The sequence below is a fragment of the Nothoprocta perdicaria genome, unplaced genomic scaffold, assembly GCF_003342845.1.
Source record: "Nothoprocta perdicaria isolate Ctin4 unplaced genomic scaffold, notPer1 scaffold_22, whole genome shotgun sequence".
In the NCBI taxonomy this organism is placed as follows: Eukaryota; Metazoa; Chordata; class Aves; order Tinamiformes; family Tinamidae; genus Nothoprocta; species Nothoprocta perdicaria.
In genome coordinates this window covers 5305463-5318814 of record NW_020455415.1, presented here as the reverse complement: position 1 = coordinate 5318814, position 13352 = coordinate 5305463, and the positions used below count along the sequence as shown (strand labels likewise).

The 13352-nt window shown below is 42.1% G+C and overlaps 2 long non-coding RNA genes across 2 annotated transcripts; one reads left to right on the top strand and one right to left on the bottom strand.

The window, feature by feature from the left end:
• The first annotated feature begins 1 nt into the window (after window position 1).
• LOC112946977 lies at window positions 2–2356 on the top strand. The gene is made up of 2 exons (XR_003249321.1): window positions 2–597; window positions 1205–2356. It is a non-coding gene; the product is annotated as an uncharacterized LOC112946977 (long non-coding RNA).
• A 1682-nt stretch (window positions 2357–4038) lies between these two features.
• Window positions 4039–12913, bottom strand: LOC112946976. The gene is made up of 2 exons (XR_003249320.1): window positions 12858–12913; window positions 4039–4984 (listed from the first exon to the last, which is right to left on the bottom strand). It is a non-coding gene; the product is annotated as an uncharacterized LOC112946976 (long non-coding RNA).
• Window positions 12914–13352: the final 439 nt, after the last annotated feature.

Genomic DNA, 13352 nt, shown 5'->3' with positions numbered 1-13352 from the left:
GTGAGGGCTGTTTTAAACCTCTGGTTTTCACTTCCCGTAGTGACTACCTGCCTTTTGGTGCTTAAAAACTACCCTGAATGATTTCCCTGGGAGGAAATCCCAAGTAGGTTGAACCCTAAATGAAAACATAATGCAGCCTTAAATTCTTCRAAGCTCATTGTCCTTATTCCTTCATTGGCAGTTTATTTTTTTGTAAATGGATGCTTTTAGCAATCCACCCAAATGTTTCCCCTAAGCTTGACTTTAAATTTTAAATTGTAATTACAAGTTACATAGTTACCTTCTATAAAATGTAAACTGCTGCTTGGTTCTTCTCATTAATCTGCAGTCCTTAGAAATGTTCAAATCCCTTAAATCTCCTACCTTCCAATTCCTTTAAAATCCCTTAAATCTGTTTTTTTCTAAACCTTTCCTTTTTAGATACTCCATCTCTGTTCCTTATTTGTCTTTGCACTAGGCTTTCTGTTTCTCTAGACTCTTTAGAAGTCTGGCAGTTTGCTTAATKCTGGGCAGAGGACACCCGTTATTCCGCAGGAGCTCTCCTAAGGACTCTGCCACATATCCAAAGGGTGATCGGGACTTCAATRCTTTGAAAAAGTAATTCTGTTTTTATTTCCTATGAATGTATCTTGCAGCCCTTAAAAAAACACAGAAACTGGTATCCAGGACTCTAAATACAGATTATTTTTATGCCAGAAAGAAGATTTTGATATTTGGCTTTCAATATCTTGATCTCTCTAGAAATACTGAGAATATTTGTCTTACTCTTTTGTCAAATATTTATGTAAATACGTTGAACCGAGAGTTGTTAGGTGTTGGACAATATTTGCTTGTCTGTAAAATAGTGTTTGTGCTTGCAGGGCACAGTGGCTACACAGCTCTTGTTTGTATGCACAGTGTTTGAAAAGGCAATTTGGAAAGCTCCTCTGGAAAATCAAAGCACATTTTGCTTATGTCTGTTATGTGCCTCTTCCCACTGCTTAATACAGCTCTGCTTTTCATTTTTTGTCAGGAGCTCTCAGAGATCTGAGTGTTTGTTTTCTGTTTTTTTGTAGCAGCTATTAGGGATGTACAACAGAATGAGTGATTTTGAGCTCTAAATAATTTATTTCATAATCCTGCAATGCTTGAGACTAGTGATCCAAAAATTCTGACTTGAAGGGAAAAAATATACATCGTGTCTCTGCCTTTTTTCTTCTCACAGGAGCTTCCTTCCCCCTCCACCATCCCCCGCCTTGCCCAGTGGTACATTTTTGTTTTGATCCAAAGAAGCACTATAAAACTATGATCAAGAAATATTTATTAATCTGCTCCCTTGTTTGGGGTTGCTGAGGCGTGAAAGGAGCAAGGTGGATCAGGGCTGATTCATACGGTAAGCAGCTGTAGTACTGAATCAAATTAATCCACCTATTGTTAAAAAGGGGCTATGGAGCTTTTCCTTTCTAGCTTTTATGCTAGACATAGAAACTATTTCATCTTYTGAATGATTTGCCGTGTACTAGAGTTTGTTGCTCTGAGCTCTACACAGATGCAAAAGATTCTTTTCTTATAGCCTTGCTTAAGTAGCATGTACACTAGTAACAGGCTTTGTGATGTTGTAATTGTTAAGATGGTATAAGACGTGCTGTTATGTTGTTTTTTTAACCTTTTGGAGGAAATTATATTTCTCAAGTTACTATTAAAACCAGTTTCCTGCAGACTGTGGCTGTGTCACCTCCACTTTCAATTGCCCTGGCGTTCTCTATGGAAGAAGTTAACCTGGCTTCGAGACTTGGTCATTCCTTAATCTTGTTTCTAACCACTTGTTATGACACTGGAATTCATTTCTTTCTGCCGTGGGATAAACTTTCTTCTTATTCAGAACAGGTTACTAGCATGAGTTTGAGCATGATGCTAACTTTATTAAAAATTAACTTGTCTGGTTATGTACCAGGCACAAACATAAACGTGTCTGGGTAACCATTTTCCAAATACCAGTGAAATACGTAATTTTCACTGGTCCAATAATCCTTGGAACYATCTTCAAGCTTTGCTCTGAAGCCATGTGAGCAGAGACGCTCCTTTGGAACCTCTGCCTTTTTATAAATCTCTTTYGCAAACATAGTTTTGGTGTGGCCAAGAAAAAGAAATTTTTTAGCTTCAGCTAATTTGATCGACTTCCAAAAAGTGGAACTGAACCCATTTATTCTGCTTTGAACTGGTGGCTCTGAGAATGAAGCTGGAAGAAGGGCTGGTGCCCCTACTGACACAGTACCTCGGTTCTGCTTCAGTGCAAATCTGAACTGTTGATTTTGGAGCAATGATTCTGAATCCTATATGTGGCTATCGGCAATACTGGAACACTGGGAGCTCTGTATTGCTTATTATAATTGAAGCATTTTGAAATATCTTGCATTCTTCAAATTGTGACTTTTTTGCTATTCAGTATGATTTTTCAAAAATGACTTATTGTCTCCATTCATGCAGCAGAAATGCTATTCTAAATGCCTTTTTTTATATATAGCCTTTGCGAATACATACATTAATGTTATGAATTCCCATTTGCATTGTTTTGATTCAACTAGCAAACTGTTTTTTTTTTTTTTTTTTTTTTCCAGCATAACCTTGGTGCTGGAGATCACCAACATGATCTATATGGGGGCAGGTTGGGAAATGGAGGGGAGTGCATCTCTGCTGTCATGAAGGCAGCAGGTCCTTTATCTTTCAAATTACCTGTAGAGTTTATCAGGGGAATTTCAAACAAACAACACCAAAAAAAAAAAATTATTCATCTTCTGGACATGGATATTCATAACTTATTTATTCTGTAATAAAATAGTACTGTTTGTTCTCACATAGAATAGTGTGTATGATTCATAAATATGTTGCAAAATATATCTGTAGCATGTAACAGAGGCCTCTGCAAAAATTCATATTTTTAATTCATAGCACTTTAAGAACATTTAGGTTCTCCACTTTCTTGACAGTTTTAAATAGAACATTTTTTGCCTACAGAAGTAAGTTTACACCATCACAGTATTATAGCTTGTTTAAAAATACATATGCATTAATGGTAATTGCAAGCAAGCTATATACTTGAGCAGGGTTTTCTTTGTAAATGTACATGTTTTCTACTCTTAAAACAATTACTTCTAGTAATATTGCAGCCAACACTTTTCTCTTAGAAAATAGTACATATATATGCTACTCACAATAGAGCTGTCATTTTTTCTAGAACATAATAATACAGGCTAAGAAAATAGAAACACACCATTGTATGGTTGGTTAAAAATAATTACAAGCCAAGTTAAAAAGGTGCATTAGGCTTGGCCTTGATAACTTGGGTCCCATTCTGTGCTGTTGAATGTCCTTAATCCACTTACAGTTGGAAGCCCCTAGCACCTCTCAGCACTGAACCTTATGCAAGAGAAGCTTCAACTTGCAGCCTTCTTGCAAATTCAGAGCTTGATCCTGCATGGTTTCTGCACTGAACTGTTGCTGAAGACATGAGTGCTTCAGCTAAAGGCTTTCAGGATCAGGCTGCTACTTGCTGAAACTCTGTGATTTGGTTTGACACAGGACTCCAGTTGCAGTTCAAAGTCTTTGAACTGGTAAGTGGATTAGTGCAAGGCAACATAGCTCTGTTGCTTATCAGCATCTCTGTTGGTTTTCACTCCTCAAAATCTGACCCAATGCCCTCTGCAGGCCAGTGGATGGAAAGAGCTGAAGCAACAGACTTTAGGTTACAGTTTTAGTAATACAGTAAAGATTAAAAACAAATGGTTGCATTAATTTTACCTTGCACAAATGAGACTAAATATATATATATATTTATATATGTATAATAAAGCTGTAGGAAATCTCCAAACTGCTAACAACTCTTATAAATGAGATAAAACAAGGCTATGTTTGCTTGGGAATTTCATAGTTGCCATCCTTTTATTATTTTCATTTTCCAGTAACACAAGGCTATGCCACGGTGGAGCCATTTTTTATGAAACAAGTCCAGACGTGCTTTGGCAAATGCTCTTTTCGTGGTCTTTCTGATACTCCTCCTGTGCTCTCTGCAGTTTTTTACCTCTGAGTTTCCACTTGTGAAAGCAGTAGGTTACTAGGGATGTCATTATCAAAGAGAAAAAAATAATCAGCACTACTATCAGTGCAATAGTAGATGAGAGGGACCCCTCTAGCTGCTTAGTTTCAGCGTCTCTCGTTGTGTTTAGCTTAGTAAAGTTTTCATATTCCGTCGAGGCCAAAAGCGCAGGTACAGGAACAACTTTGAATTTGGGCCTCATTGGGATGTACTTGTTGTTCTCACACAGTCAAGATTTTGGAAGAAGCAAGAGCTACAATTCCCTTGTCACCGGTGTCATTCATAAGATGTTTCTTTCCCTGGCTGCTCCAGGCACGAATGGGTCTCAGCAGCGTGGTTTGTTCATGAAGCCGTGCAGGACATAAACAGCAGGATGTGTCACAGACCTGTGTTTGCAGGGCAGGTCATCTATATCCAAGCGGTGAATAAGCCAGAGGCTCGTGTGGTGTTGCCCTCTCTGTCTAGAGGGGAAAAAGAGCTGCTTAGCTGACTGCTGGTTTGGTTCTTTGTTTTCTTGAACAGGTAATTGAAGAAAATGAAATCAATTTTCTGGGAYTGTTGTGGTGGCAGGGCTCATCCTCAGGCTTAAAACAGAAATGAGCACTGCAATAAGTGTAGTTTATATCTTATGAATTTGTTCAGTGAGTTTTTCCTTCCCCTGAGTATTCCCAAAAGAGTGAAATCAAAGCAGATCTTTTACTGAGGGGCAGACTTGGTTTTGTTAACATCATAAAGTCAGCTATAAAACAGGATCTCTCATTTTAATTGATTTTTATTTACTCCTCTTCTTTGATACTTGCTCTCAGACTTGCTTTGTGTGGAGAAGATTTGAGGTTGGGGTATTTGTTCTTGTTACATTGGAGTTGATGAGATGTCCTCACTGATCGCAAATCTGGAGTCTGGAAAAATGACCTAGGTGGAAAAAAAACATAGTATTATTTCAGAGGTGAGGTCCCCATAAGGCATGTGAGCCTTAGAATTTAAAAAGATTATTATCTTTTTACTTTTGATAGAATTTTGGATGCATTTAAGTCATTTGGTTTTGATCTGCTCTGTGTCTGTTCTTTTTATAACAGATCCTACAAAATATGCTTTCTTTGAGCAGACCTGCTGAAGTTAGAAGAGCCAGTCTTGGAAAGGAGGAGAGCCGGTGTGTGGAGGGGTTTGTGTGATCTGCCCCATACATGTCATCCTGGAGTTAGAAGTCATGAGAAACAAGGCTGGGCTGTTCCTGTTCGTTCTTGCTTAAAGTCAAGACAGCAAGATTTGGCCCCAGGATATTTCAGGAGCTTTAAACATTTTCAGAGCTATTTATTTCAAATAACAGATTGCTCCAAGCCCCCTCCACCCTACTCCCAAATGCTTTGAGGCCAAAATTAGTTTTCAGGCACCTTGCAGCATAGCTGCTTGTTCTGAGATGCTCTGTTTAATAGGATGCAATTGTAACTCAGCCTTCTTGTGGAAATCTATGGTTCTTCCCACTCAGGCTAGCAGAGATTTGAGGGTCTCTTTTACTAATTAATAGCACTTTCAAGCCATTCTTGTTTGTAATAAAGACTATTTACGCTAGATTACTCTAGATTAGCATTCTGTTGATGTTAAAAGATGTAAATGAGCAATTCTTGCCAGTTAGGAACAACATGTTCACATAGTCAAAAATAAATGTTGATTTTAAAGTTTTAAAGCCAGATTTACTGTAGCTCAGGAGAAAGAATGTCTTTATAAAGCTGATGGAAAGTTTATTTCCCACAAGAATGGACCAAATCTCTGACTGTTGTTTGCATGTTGACGTGGTGGTGAAGGACCTGGAAGAGATCAAGGTGTTTAGTTCCTCTTCATTGTGGTTGGTTTTTAACAGTAGGATTTGCCCGCAGCAATCCCAGGCCCCTGAGAGAAGTGGGAAAGCTCAGAGCGATGAAGGCTTTCCCTTGGAGCATGAGGATCAAGTTGGGGCAGATTTAAACAAAGCGAACATTCCCATAGGAACTGATAGGAGGTACCTGTGAGCACTGGGGAGCTGGACAATGTCATTGCAAGGGGATKCTTGATAATTTTTGAAAAGTCATGATTCTTGGGAGAGGTTTCCTCCTGGAAACAACTTCTAAACATATTAAGAACAAAAGGGTATTTGGGGGTAATTGTMATGTATTTACAGAGGGGGAGAATCTGCTTGCCCAGCTGATGAGCTTCTGATGAAATGCCTAGTCTGGTGAATGAGGAGAGAGCGGTGATCATGTTTATCTGGAGTTCAGTGAAGCCTTTGACACCATCTCCCCTAACGTTTTCATAGTCCAGCTGCGGATGTTGGACTAGATTAATGGGCAGTGAAGTAGACTGAGAACTGGCTGAACTGCTGGGCTCAAAGTGTTGTGATCAGCAGCACGAAGTCTGGCTGGAGGCCAGTCACCAGGGAGCACCCCAGGGATCCATACTGTAGTCAGTGATGTTTATAGTCTTCATTAATGAGCTGGGTGATGGAACAGATTGCACCCTCAGCAATCTTGTGTGTGATAGGAAATTAGGAGCAGTGGCTGATATACCAAATGGTCACGCTGCCGTTCAGAGGGACCTGGACAAGCTGGAGAGTTGGGCAGAGAGAGGAATGAAGGTCCTGGAGGTATGAAGTCCTGTGCWTGGGGAGGAACAACCTCATGCACCAGTAGAGGCTGGGGGCTCCCTGGCTGGAAARCAGCTTTGCAGAAGAGCCTCTGTGGCTCCTGGTGGAAAATAAACTGCATACAAGCCAGCAACGTGTCCCTTCTGCAAAGGCAGCCAAAGGCATCCTGAGCCGCATTAGAGAGTGCATAGCAGGTTGAGGAAGGGGATTATACATCTCAGCACTGGTGAGACCACAGTAGCAGTAAAGGAAAAACACCTTGTATCAGTTCATACTGCAATGCTCCTGTTGGTATTTTAGTTTCTGAGAAAGAGTTGGATCTTATGCTAAAATCTAGCTGAGTCTTTTCCTGTCATCTTTAATCTTTGCATTAAGTGTGCACTCATATACACACATAGAATATACACACGTTCAATTTGAGTCACAGCCCATTTACTGAAGTCTCAATGTCAACATATTCTCGGGAGGAAACTTTCCATTAGAAAAACAAAAACAAAAACATTCTTCAATATCTATGCCCTAATTTAAATTAAACAGTAGAGAATAAATTATTCCTACATTGTTTGGTTGCTTTTGTGTGAGTCATAAGTCTTCAGTGTATTTTATCTGAGCATTATGAACATGTGAACTAGTATCTCAGGAATATACACATTTAATTCCCATTAACACTTAATAAATATGTTAGTATGGTTCAGATATTTACAAAAATAATTTGAGTCATTTTTGGTCTGGAAATACTGATTTGTTAGAATAAGCTCTGCATGTAAGCATATTAATATATTGGGAAACGCAACATATTTCTCAGCTTTTTAATGAAAATGTCTTAAGGCTTGATGCTTACATAAGAGCAGGCTATTACTGTAACCCGTGTCCTCATCTAGAGATGTGTTTTGCTACCCTGGCTCATATTTTTGTATTTTCCTAAGTTAGCAAGCTAATATATGCAGGAAGGCTTTACTTAGTATAAACTGTTGGGGACAAAATCTGCTCCTTGTTTTATAACATCCTTAGGACAGACACAGTGTTTTCTTTTTCATCTTCGAGCTTGACCTCTGTGCTTCGAAGTAGAGTATTCCAGCAAAGTAGAGACAAATGGATTTTTGAGGTATTTGTCTTGAGTTTTGAGGATATAAAAGAAGAGAAAGTTGTATACAGTTTACATGAGAGGAACAAAGGAAGCTCCCAAACACATGGTAACAAGAATTACCTTCTAAAAACATATTAATTGAGGTTACAGGCGTCTGGTCAAATGCTGGCAGAATTAAGAATGTCAGTGAATAGATCCTTGACTTCACTTTTTATAAAAGCTCTAAGCAACATTGATATACTATAATTTTGTGACTTAGTGTGAACATAACATTAGGGTTAATATTAAAAAGAGCAATGTGGTATACCGAATGCTTGAGAAAGAAAGGGAGAAGAAAACCACAAATGCTGGGTGGAAAACTGGGCTTATTGTGAGTTTCAACTGCCTCTAAAAACTGTTTTCTGGTTCTTTGTTATGGTTAAAGGGACCAATTTCTGCGAATGTCTGAAATCTCCAACTTCCTCGGAGGGATGAGGGCCAGAAATCATAGGTTAGGTACTGCAGCTTTGTTGTTTTAGTATGAAGTTCATTGTACATAGACTGCCCTATGGTCAACTCACCCATCCCTCCTTTCTCTTCCTGCTTTTATCCATTGAGGAGGGCTGGTTGCCAGAACCACATAAACCAACRACGAGCAAGAATATCATATGTATGATGCTTTTTTTTTCAAGTGAACACAAAAACGTGTTTCCAAAGTAAAGAGCACTAGCCTGGAATCATAATCCTGCTCCTTGCAAACCAATATGAAAAATCTCTTTTGATTCCAGTAGGAGGAAGATTCTTGATATCTAGKTAGTGTTTGTGTCTTTCATATATTCACACAGACTGATACACATGCTTCGCATTTTCAAATCAAATGTAGAATTACTTCTAGCATTTATGTAATCTTAAATATGTATTGGCTTTTTAATACAGTTCTAGGCATTCTTTATGCCTTCAGCTTGCTTCTAAATTTCCCTGATGCCTTTTAAATGCATCTTCCATGTTTATTGCAATTGCAGAAGAATGTGCCTACTTCTCCTGCATTTGCATTTTTTTGATGTAGACATCTGGATAAAATGTATCTATCGGGTTGTAAGTCAGAGCTGGAAATGATTCTTTTCTCCTCCTCTAGAGCTAGTGTAGCAAGACATCTACTAATACACTTAAGCACAAAATTGCAGATGAAAGTCAGAGTGGGAGTGAGCAAGAGAAAGCGGGGACATGGAGCGGGGAGAGAAAGGGAGAGGGAACAGGGAAAGGAGAGAAGGAAGAAAAAATAAGCAGCACATAGTGAGGTATGTCAGGTTTACTACCCATTTTTCACAACCTTCCCTAAATTCCATTTTTCAGGATTTTTTCAAAGATGCAGATAGGGCCAACACAGCCGTTTTCAGAAATGCCTGTACACACTGCAGACAGATCTGTCTTCCCCTTCGTCTGCTTTAGATACTTTGGGGAATCTTAAGGTTCCCAAAGTGCGAAGTGCTGAGGAGCCTTTCAACTGAGAGCCACCGAGGCTTCCTGCTCCTCAGTCGGCTCTGTGCGCTCTGAACGTAGCCGGTAGTGAACGTTGAGGGTTTACGGGATGGCAGCGTCCCTCAAATACAGAGTGACAACAGGTTTGTACGTGTTAAACTCAGCAGATTTATCTGAGAAGCCCCAGAATCAAATGATCTGTTTTTACTTTTGCCTTCCTAACCTTTGATAAAAACATTTGATCTATAGCAGCCTTTTTTACACCTAGTTCTAGTTTAGAAACTTAATTTGCCTGTAATCCTTGCTGTGATGTCCAATCATGTAACCAGCAACTTAAATGAAGATTTAAGCAAGCCAGTCTTTTAATTAAGTCTATAAAATTCAGGTCTCAATCTCTCAAGATGTTTTACCGTATTTGTATCCCAATGAGCCAGAAAGGGTTTAGCAATTGCTCAGCCTTTTCTGTCTTCCCTATGCTCTGGAAGCACAGTACAAGTTTTCTAGGCTGCCTAATGGTTTTGTTTTGAGGTTTTCTCCTCCCTTTTCCAAGAGTAGGGAAAACCAGCAAGTTTTACCTGTAATAGCTCRGTGCAGCGTTGATCAGATACATAAATCATCTTGTAAATAAATCTTGTTTTTATGAAAGGACCAATCTCCTGTGATTTCCCTAATCAGGACAGGACCAGGAATATCCTGAATCTCTGAAAAACAGCAGTAGGCTCAGATAATGCTGAAGGACAACCTGAATGAGACAAAAGCAGGGAATTTTTCAGCAGAAGCTGATGCCATCTCTGCCCTGAGAGATGCTGAGGAGAGGGAAAGGCGCTGCTGCTGTTTCGGATGGAAGTTGAGGGTTTTGCTTTTATGTCGCAGAGCTGCCACCGTGGGCACGTCTGTCTGTGATTTGTGTGGCCCATAAACGCAGTACGTGATTTCTGTGGGCTTTTGGTTTGCAGAGGAGCTGTGTGCAGCTGTTCCTAAGGTCTTAGTGTAGATGAAGTAACCCCTGAGATGAGGACAGCTGAAGCGACAGATTTGTTGTTTTGTAGGTGCTCTCTGAAGCTGATATTCACCCCATTGATTTTAAGGTGACTTCTCCTGACATGTTAAGTGTGGTTCAATAAATGTCAGTGTTTCATAGATRTCATTATAGCCTTCATCTAGCTGCCTGTTTTGGCAAACATTGTCTTTTGTGGGTACCCTGTACAGGTGTTTCTGCATGATGCTGGTGCCTGTTCCCAGGAAGAAGGCACAAGTAAATCACGTTGCAGATCAGCGCTGCTGAGTTCTGTACTCAAACCAACGCTACCAAAATGTACCTGYGTGATGTACGGTTTAGTCGTCTTCCCTATATCTTGCTGTAGATAGAGTTGATCATCCTGATCAAYGAAATCTTGATAAAAACTTGTTCTGCACTTCCTTTGAAATTCACTGTTAAATGCTCCTAAAAAACGTGCTGGCTGAGGCTTATACATGATGTAACCAAACATGTTTGGGAAGAGATATCAAGTCTTACTCCTTTCATCTGTCCCTATTTGGGGGAAGGTTTTTTCTTTTTTTTTTTTTTTTCTGTTTAACTTAGAGAACAGTGCTACATCAAAGTGTTATTCTCCAAACGCTTGAGCAGACCTGTTCCTTAATGATGTTCACTTTGAAATGGGCTTTGTTGCATTTTAAAAACTGTGTTGAGATAGCTTTTCTCTCAACACATCCCACGGTATCCCTTTTCTCGGAGGCTGGATCTTGCAGATAAGCCAAGATTTGTTTTTCCTGCTACAGAAACGGTTGCATAGGATCAGCTGAAAGAAATGTATTCCATGAAACCTGGATMCYTTTTTTTTTTCCTTCCCTCCTGTGGAAATTGTCTTTGATGGCTGACTTTTTCCTAATTTAAGTCATAAACTTTTCCTTTTGCACAACATCCTGCATGGTTCTTCCCGCATCTCTTTCAAACTCGGGGGAATTACAGCCTGTGATTACAGAGGCAGCCTATGAACTTTTCCAGGGATCTTTATTTTTGGTGCTTTTCTGCGAAAATGCAGTTCCTGAAGTGCAAGCAATTCCCGAGCCTCCACTGATGCTCAGAATCATTCAGTGACTTTTCCATTTGCCTCTTGCTAAGATCGGTTTGTCCTAATGTCATGTATTAAATTTTTTGGAGTCAGAACTTACCAGACTAAATAAAAGTGGATGATTTTAATCATCTTGAATTACAGGGTAAATGAAAACTGAAAGCTCTTTGGAGCTGAATTCAAATGAACAAAACAAAAACCTAAGATGCAGYAGCTTCATAAAATAAGATCTTGGGAAAGTCGGTGCCCTTTCTTTTAAATCCTCATTTTCTTTGCAGGTGAGGGAAGGTTTTGGTTCAGGGCTAATTAATTGTACAAAGGGAACAAATAAGATCGCTGTTCCTTCTCTCTCTTAAATCTCTACTGTCTTTTTTTTCCTCCTTCCCTACTGCTAGTGAGGGATGTCATTATGGAGAGGATGCTCTGCAGTCTTTCTCTTGGAGCTAAAATTTGCCAAGAGTGAAAATCCTGCAGGGAAAACTTTTTTTTTTTCTCTCTCTCTCCCGCATTTTTTAAAACTTTCCCAAGAACAGAAAAAATGTTTGAATATTCAAGCATTCCTCCAACTCATTTTAAAAGAAAAATTCTTCCAGGCAGCATACTTGTTCTTGGAATAGTTGCAGCACAGGATGATGCTAAATTCTGTACTTGGGTAATTTCACGTTAAAATTGTGTGAGAAAACTAAGTCACGGGGTAGGAGGAAGCAGGGGCCAGAGAGGGGGAGGAGGAAGGTAATTCTGCATCCAGCTACTTCGTGTCCTTACCCTTCTGCAAGGAGCTTGTGGTCGTTTCCCCGGGGCTGCCGCACAAGTGCCCCGGTGTGGGCAGGGAGCTGGTCCCCACCGAACCCCCCGGCGAGTGCGAGGGAAGGGGTTAAAGACTCCCCGGTGGCTCTGTGCCCACCTGCCAGGGCTGTGACTGACTGTTTTTGGCTTAAAATMGCGGTCCGACCCCCTGGGGCTGCGTTCCGAGGGAAGGAGCGAGTTCAGGGAGATGCGTTACAGCGAGCAGGGCGCAGAGCCGCGCTCCGGCACCGCGCTAGCCGGGCAGCGCTGGGCAGCGGCGGCCGCGGCGCCTCCCGCCTGGGCGGGATGGAGGCTGCGGCCCCGCGGGCAGCGCCGGGCAGCAGCGGGGCCGAGTAACGGGGCTGAGGGAAGGTGGAGGGGGAAGGCCAGGGGTTGGCGCCCGGGGTGGAGGGTGTGGGTGGCGGGAGCAACGCGGTGCCTCCCGGTGCGGCCGTCCCCGCTGCGGTGGCGGCTCCCGCTGCGGAGCAGGGGAGGCGGGAAGGAAGCAGGCTGGAGGCGGGGGCTGCGGCGGGGCACCCTGCCCGGGGGGCACCCTGCCTCGGGGGCCGCGCACCAGCACCTCTCCCACAGGCGCCTTCCGCACCGCGCCGGGAATTCACCCACTTCCCTAGCCCCGCTCCGAAAGGGACGTGCTCATCCATTCCCTTGGCACAGAAGCAGGATTTCTTACTAATTATTATCATTTTAATTGTGCCCGCTGCCACCTCCCTCCGGCTGCGCACWGAGGCTCCATGCAGCACTCACCTCCTCCGGCCACATCGTCCTCTCGCCGAAGCGGAGGCTGCCGGGGGGCGGCAGGACCGAGCGCCCCCGGCGCGGAGGTGCCCGCGCCGCTCGTGCCCTCCTCGGGCTCCGGCGAGAGGCAGCGGGTGCCGCCGGGCGCTGCGGGCTCGCCGAGGGCTCCCGCTCCCCCGGCAGCCCTGCCACGCTCTGAGCCCAGCCAGATTTTTCAACTTTATTTAGGGGGAAGAGGCGATCACATGGCGAGCTCCACGGAGCTGGGAGGAGCGTGTCGGTGCGGAATCAGGTCACTAACATAAAAGCCCAGGAGTTAGTCGCAGCCTCGGCGATTAATAGTGTTAGCTTAATCCCGGCAGAGAAAGCAGGCTGAGACAAAGGCGGGAGATGCTTATGGGAATTAAAAGCATCCCTTGTCCTCCCTTATCTGTGTCATTAAGCAGGGTAATCTCTTGCTCTGGCTAGCAGGTGAGCTTTTTGAATTGAGGAGGAAATAAGGCT